Below are 7,993 nucleotides of genomic sequence, written 5' to 3' on the forward strand. Positions count from 1 at the left end.
GCATCATGATCTTCTCTCAGGGATCGTAGGCTGGGTGCTGTTCTGTGAGAGAGCAGCTCCTCTGATTGGGTGAGCGGTGATGATGCTGCCCCCCATCAGCTTTAGAGGGCTCACATTGCTTCCTGCGGTCTGCAGTGTAAACTACAAGTCTGGGCCTGTAACTCTATGAATGTAAGAGATGAAGCAGAAATAAGACAAACAGTTTTGAATGATGATTTATACTCATTTTAATTACTGTCCAGTCTGGTTAATCCCTTTCAGACCACATCTAAATGAACAAACAGCACAACAGATCAAAATGTCCCCGTTACTGTCCTGTTTTCAGCAGTGTTGAGTTCAAGTGTGTCCTCACTGATCAACACTGAAACAGTGTTCTGTGTTTGAATGTGATTCACTGTGTGTGGGTTCAGCCTCAGTCTGTGTGTGTTACCCTGAATATGGTCCCTGAATCTAAACTCTACATGAGTGCAGATGCTCTCATGAAACCACATAAGTCCGGATAAAAGGTCCTCACCCTTGATGAGGACCCTGCTGATTAAACTGATCAACTCTGCTAATGTGTCTCTGTTCTGTTCTGACGCTAAACTAATGTAGCCTCATTACTGTGTGATGTGCTGTTGTGTCTATACTGTAACACTTTCTGCTTTTTCTGTACATTTGAAGATTCTGAGTAAGAGTTGAATAATAATTTTTGCTCTGTTTTCCTCGAGTCATTAAAGGGTAAATGCTAAACCACTCTAAATCCTCCCATTTGAACAACAACAGTAAAATCCCTTAATAATGTAGCTCAGAAGAAGATGCGAAAACCCCAACATGAAACACAGCGAGGGGGTAACACAGGAGGACACGACCCACGAAGAGGGTGAACACTTCTATCCGCTGGTTACACTCTAAACTACACACCCCCTCAGATCCTCACTGTAATGCGGCCCATGGAGAGCGACACAGTGTAATAACATACAACAAGACTGGCCTGAGAACAGACAACATTCCTGAACTCATTTCATTTATTTATTCGTTTAGTCGTTTATTACTGAGTGAATATTTCAGTTCAGTCCATCTGTAAACAGTTCAAGTCAGTATTTAAGATAATGTAGTAAACGTTCCTCATTCAGAGCTGAAACTCTCTGGAATGCAGTGTTGAAGCTCTGCATGGCTTCATGAAAGCAGTAGAAGCTCTGATCTGATGTTTTCTGTGGAAATGCAGGTGTGACCTCCTCAGTTCTGGGTGGGTGAGATGGTGTGGGAGTGTCCTTCATCCTCCAGGGGATACAGGTCACACATACGTGAGTGTGAGAACATTTCTGTGGAGCGTCTCTGTGGAGAAACAGAAATTCCAGTGAGCCGTTAAAACAGCAGATTATACACACAACGATCATATAACTGTGATTATTAAACTGATTTATGTGAAGCTGAGCTGATTATAGAGAAGAGAAGAGCTTTATTATGTGGATATTTTGATGTATTTTGACCTGCAAAGTGTTTTTCCACTCAGTCAGTGTCTGTCAGGTCACACTGTGGATTTACATTTTAATGAATCTGACTGGAGTAATAACTGGATATGAATACAGCACTGAGAATCATAGTTTACTGTAAATCACATTATAAATTCCTACATCAGCTTCATAAACTTGAGATATTTAATCAGACAGTTTTCATTCTGTTGTTGGTTTTATGTAGAATTCCTACATTTTAAATCACATCTATAAATATCTACATATACAGAATATATAATGTATAATATCAATATCATGAGTTCAAAATGACTTCGCAAATAAAAATCCATGTATTTTATTAGAAGATGTGTCTCGTTGTCTTTTTCCATTAAAATGAAAAACTCTTTGAAGTGCATTTCATAACGAATCTTCCCATATCAAAGTGAACAACGCGTCCACTGTTTACTTATTTCTGCAGTGTTTTAAAGGTGTTTTATCTGCTTTAGTCCTGCTGTATTACTGCACTGATGAAGGGAATCTGAGAACTGCTGCACAATATTCAGCTCTATTGTTTATTCAATAATGATGCAAAACATTTCATAATATAATGCATAATAGGGAAAAATAAACATGGGTCAATGACAAATAAGGAGTTATTATTTAATGTTTTTGCATTTTTATTTAGATATTTTTAATTGACTTCCATTCATTTAACAACTGTGACCATGTTGGTTTCCTATGTTGTTAAATAACTTTGATATGACTGTCATCAAATTTTTGATAAGATTAAAGAAAATATCAAATATTAATTAATTATTAGTTTTTGAGAACAAATGTTTAACCATTTTTAACAATTTATTGATTTTGGGGGCATTTTAGAAAAATGTGTTGCATATTTTAGCTGCCAGGTTTGTGTTTCTATAATGCCACTGTTTCTCTTTAAACTCCAGGAACAAATCAGAGAAAAGACTGAGGCTTTTTAGCTCCTGACCGGCTCTGTCCAGCTGACAGAGAGCATTAGAAGAGCCCCGACGCTGGACACTTTAAAATCCGGCCTGAAAATGTTCCTATTAGAGCAGCTTTCAGCTCTGTGTAAACACTGTTAGTGTTTCTAGCCCCTGTTCCTCTGTAATGGCAGTTTATTATCCTAATTTAATTTCTAATTTGATTTTTAATGTAATGATTTTCTATTTTAAATCTAGTTCACACAAACAATAAAATAAAAGAACTATTTAACAAAATCTACCCTGAAAACATAACATTTTCTCATTGTCATGAGATGTTTGGAAGACGTTGGATTTTGGTTGTGTGAACATTAACATTATGACATTTAGCAGATGTTGGGTTTTGGTCACCATACCTGACAACTAAATGTTGGTATTCTACATTAATAGGACATTGTCATGAGATGTTTGGAAGATGTTAGATTCTGGTTACCTGACACCACAATTTCAAACCAACAAAATACCAATGTTAAGATTATGACCAGGCGTTGGGTTTTGGTCACCATACCTCACGACTCAATGTCAATATTCTACGTCAGTTTGACTTTGGCATAATTTTGGTTACTTAACACCATCACTTAAAACCAACATATAAACATCTAACGTCGTTAGAATTTCATGTGCAAATGTTAACATTATGATGTTTTTGGTCTCCATAACTCACGACTACATGTCGATATAAGAACACTTTGAGAAATGGCTCTACACTTTTGAAAATTAGCACTTCCCCCTAAGAAAGATAAGTGGTCATCTGTTCCTCCAGATATTGCTCTACGCTATGGAAGTGTTGTTTAACTTAAGTTATGGACATTTTAGCTATTTAAAATATTTTTTGGTGGTGTGGTTTGGCCTTATTTTATTAAGTGAGATTTATTTTTAAGCTATGAATTTAGGAGAGCTTTTTATTACTCTTCATACACACATACATACACACACATTATATATATATATATATATATATATATATATATATATATACACATACATATGCACACCACACACAAAACAAGCAAGTTACACCATAGGTTCTGGGACATTACACAGTAAATGTTGAAAAGTGAGTCCACAGTTGTTACTGTCTTGTTTTGCATTTTCTTCTGCTGTACCTACATGTAAGTACCAGTAGGAACTGATATGTTTTTATATGTGCTGCCTTATATGGAGAAGTTACACTGTAAGTTCTGGGAAGTTACACAGTAAATGACAAAGCTACACTGGGCTGTTTTATAAAGTGATCCCGAAAAATAAAATTACAATTAATTAAAATCCCATTCAATTACTGGCCAAACTAAAACATCAATAAAATCATCACCTGCAAATTTCATACACACAGCTGAACTGTAACTACCTGATAGTTTGTTCAATAACTGTGACGTCTGATCTACACCATACTCCATAAACAGAGAATTTCACACAGGTCCACCTGCTGGAAGAGTGCTAGAAAATAAATCTAGCCTACTTAGCCTAACCGTGTTCTGAGCTTTACTCATATGCACCGTGTTCCTTCTGACTTTATCTTCTCTGTGTTTTGCAGGATGAGTTTAATTTTGATACAATGCAGCAGATTCTACCGCAGAGATTCTGGATTATATGAATTACTCATCAATAATTGAACTTGACAGTTTTGGCCTTGCCAAACAGATCATTCCATGGTTTGCTTTCACATGAATAATCTCCTTCTACATTATCTTCTGGCTTTACTGTAATGATGAAACATTATTTGTAGAATTCAGAACTTAATTCTGCAACAAATAAACAACAAAGCTTTTACATTCAGTCACTCAATATAGACCGAGCATTGCTACTGATTGAATGGCTAATCAGAACCTTACATATATAACATGCAATTACTGAGCTGAATAACACAAACCTTTATTGTTTAAATCACACCTTCAATAAAGATACTGCATCGCAAAGTGTTCTGTGTTTTTGTTGAATAAAACGGTTTGTATTTAGTTTATGATATATGAACTGGCTTCCGATCAAAATCAGCAAAACCAAAGTGAATCATGACCATAATCTAATTTAACATTGTAGAGAATAAATCAGGCTTGAACAAATTGGCAAACAGTGTACATTCAAGAAACAGCAGTGTAAATGGACAGGAAAGTCTTCTCAAAGAGTGATGTCAAAACGTACCATACAGCCGAAAGTATGTGGACACCTGACCATCACACCTATAAGAGCTTGCTGGATGTCCCATTCCAAAATCATGGGTGTTCATATGGAGTTGGTCCCCCTTTGCAGCTATAACTGCTTCCACTCTTCTGGGAAGCTTCTACAAGATTTTGGAGAGTGAATTCATTTAGTCAGAGGAGCAAAGTAGCACTTTATAATACAGCCCACATCTTAAAGTGTACCTTTCAAACACTCCAACTAGAGCTTATGATGTAACTTCCTTCCTACTAAATAACATTATAATCTGCTGAATTCAGTAGTTTTTCACTTTATTTGGAGTTTGAGTTCAGGTCAGAAGTTATTTAACTGAGAGGAACTGAACATTAACAGCTTTAATACAGACCATCAACATCCTCAACAAGCTGATACAGACAGACTGACACCATCCTGAACCTGGAGATACACTGGATTAGGCTTTGGCTAAGGTTAGAATTAGGATTAGGGCCAGGATGAGGATTAGGATTAGGTTTAGGGTTGAGGTTAAGATAAGAGTTAGGATTAAGGTTAGGGTGAATGTTAGGATTAGGGCCAGGATTATGTTTTGGGTTGACGTTAAGGTTAGGATTAGGATTAGGGGCAGGGTGAGTGTTAGGATTAGGTTTTTGGTTGAGGCTAAGGTTAGAGTTAGGATTAAGGTTGGGGTGAATGTTAGGATTAGGTTTTGGGTTGAGGTTAAGGTTAGGGTTAGGATTAGGGCCAGGGACAGCATTAGGATTAGGTTTTGGGTTGAGGTTAGGGTTAGGATTAGGACCACGGAGAGCATTAGGATTAGGTTTTGGGTTGAGGTTAAGGTTAGGATTAGGGCCAGAGAGAGCATTAGGATTAGGTTTTGGGTTGAGGTTAGGATTAGGGCCAGGGTGAGCATTAGGATTAGGTTTTGGGTTGAGGTTAGGATTAGGGCCAGGGTGAGCATTAGGATTAGGTTTTGGGTTGAGGTTAGGATTAGGACCAGGGAGAGCATTAGGATTAGGTTTTGGGTTGAGGTTAAGGTTAGGATTAGGACCACGGAGAGCATTAGGATTAGGTTTTGGGTTGAGGTTAGGATTAGGACCAGGGAGAGCATTAGGATTAGGTTTTGGGTTGAGGTTAAGGTTAGGGTTAGGATTAGGGCCAGGGAGAGCATTAGGATTAGGTTTTGGTTTGAGGTTAGGATTAGGACCAGGGAGAGCATTAGGATTAGGTTTTGGGTTGGGGTTAAGGTTAGGGTTAGGATTAGGGCCAGGGAGAGCATTAGGATTAGATTTTGGGTTGAGGTTAGGGTTAGGGTTAGGATTAGGGCCAGGGAGAGCATTAGGATTAGGTTTTGGGTTGAGGTTAGGATTAGGACCACGGACAGCATTAGGATTAGATTTTGGGTTGAGGTTAAGGTTAGGGTTAGGATTAGGGCCAGGGTGAGCATTAGGATTAGGTTTTGGGTTGAGGTTAGGGTTAGGATTAGGACCACGGAGAGCATTAGGATTAGGTTTTGGGTTGAGGTTAGGATTAGGACCAGGGAGAGCATTAGGATTAGGTTTTGGGTTGAGGTTAAGGTTAGGGTTAGAATTAGGGCCAGGGAGAGCATTAGGATTAGGTTTTGGTTTGAGGTTAAGTTTAGGGTTAGGATTAGGGCCAGGGTGAGCATTAGGATTAGGTTTTGGTTTGAGGTTAGGATTAGGACCAGGGTGAGCATTAGGATTAGGTTTTGGTTTGAGGTTAGGATTAGGACCAGGGAGAGCATTAGGATTAGGTTTTGGGTTGAGGTTAAGGTTAGGGTTAGGATTAGGGCCACGGAGAGCATTAGGATTAGGTTTTGGGTTGAGGTTAAGGTTAGGGTTAGAATTAGGACCAGGGAGAGCATTAGGATTAGGTTTTGGGTTGACGTTAAGGTTAGGGTTAGGATTAGGGCCAGGGAGAGCATTAGGATTAGGTTTTGGGTTGAGGTTAGGATTAGGACCACGGAGAGCATTAGGATTAGGTTTTGGGTTGAGATTAAGGTTAGGGTTAGGATTAGGGCCAGGGTGAGCATTAGGATTAGGTTTTGGGTTGAGGTTAAGGTTAGGATTAGGGCCAGGGAGAGCATTAGGATTAGATTTTGGGTTGAGGTTAAGGTTAGGGTTAGGATTAGGGCCAGGAAGAGCATTAGGATTAGGTTTTGGGTTGAGGTTAAGGTTAGGGTTAGGATTAGGGCCACGGAGAGCATTAGGATTAGGTTTTGGGTTGAGGTTAAGGTTAGAGTTAGGATTAGGGCCAGCTTGAGCATTAGGGTTAGGTTTTGGGGTTAGGGTTAGGATTAGGGCCAGGGTGAGCATTAGGATTAGGTTTTGGGTTGAGGTTAAGGTTAGGGTTAGGATTAGGTTTTGGGTTGAGGTTAAGGCTAAGAATAGGGCCAGGGTGAGCATTAGGATTAGGTTTAGGGTTGAGGTTAAGGTTTGTGTTAGGATTAGGGCCAGGGAGAGCATTAGGATTAGGTTTAGGGTTGAGGTTAAGGTTTGTGTTAGGATTAGGGCCAGGGAGAGCATTAGGATTAGGTTTAGGGTTGAGGTTATGGTTAGGGTTAGGATTAGTGCCATGGTAAGGGTTAAGTTTTTGGGTAAGGTTTTTGGGTAAGGTAAGGTTTTGTAGTGGAAGTAACATTAAGTCTAGGGTTAGGATTAGGACCACGGAGAGCATTAGGATTAGGTTTTGGGTTGAGGTTAAGGTTAGGATTAGGGCCAGAGAGAGCATTAGGATTAGGTTTTGGGTTGAGGTTAGGATTAGGGCCAGGGTGAGCATTAGGATTAGGTTTTGGGTTGAGGTTAGGATTAGGGCCAGGGTGAGCATTAGGATTAGGTTTTGGGTTGAGGTTAGGATTAGGACCAGGGAGAGCATTAGGATTAGGTTTTGGGTTGAGGTTAAGGTTAGGATTAGGACCACGGAGAGCATTAGGATTAGGTTTTGGGTTGAGGTTAGGATTAGGACCAGGGAGAGCATTAGGATTAGGTTTTGGGTTGAGGTTAAGGTTAGGGTTAGGATTAGGGCCAGGGAGAGCATTAGGATTAGGTTTTGGTTTGAGGTTAGGATTAGGACCAGGGAGAGCATTAGGATTAGGTTTTGGGTTGGGGTTAAGGTTAGGGTTAGGATTAGGGCCAGGGAGAGCATTAGGATTAGATTTTGGGTTGAGGTTAGGGTTAGGGTTAGGATTAGGGCCAGGGAGAGCATTAGGATTAGGTTTTGGGTTGAGGTTAGGATTAGGACCACGGACAGCATTAGGATTAGATTTTGGGTTGAGGTTAAGGTTAGGGTTAGGATTAGGGCCAGGGTGAGCATTAGGATTAGGTTTTGGGTTGAGGTTAGGGTTAGGATTAGGACCACGGAGAGCATTAGGATTAGGTTTTGGGTTGAGGTTAGGATTAGGAC

Source organism: Colossoma macropomum, unplaced genomic scaffold (genome assembly GCF_904425465.1).
Source record: "Colossoma macropomum unplaced genomic scaffold, Colossoma_macropomum, whole genome shotgun sequence".
NCBI lineage: Eukaryota > Metazoa > Chordata > Actinopteri > Characiformes > Serrasalmidae > Colossoma > Colossoma macropomum.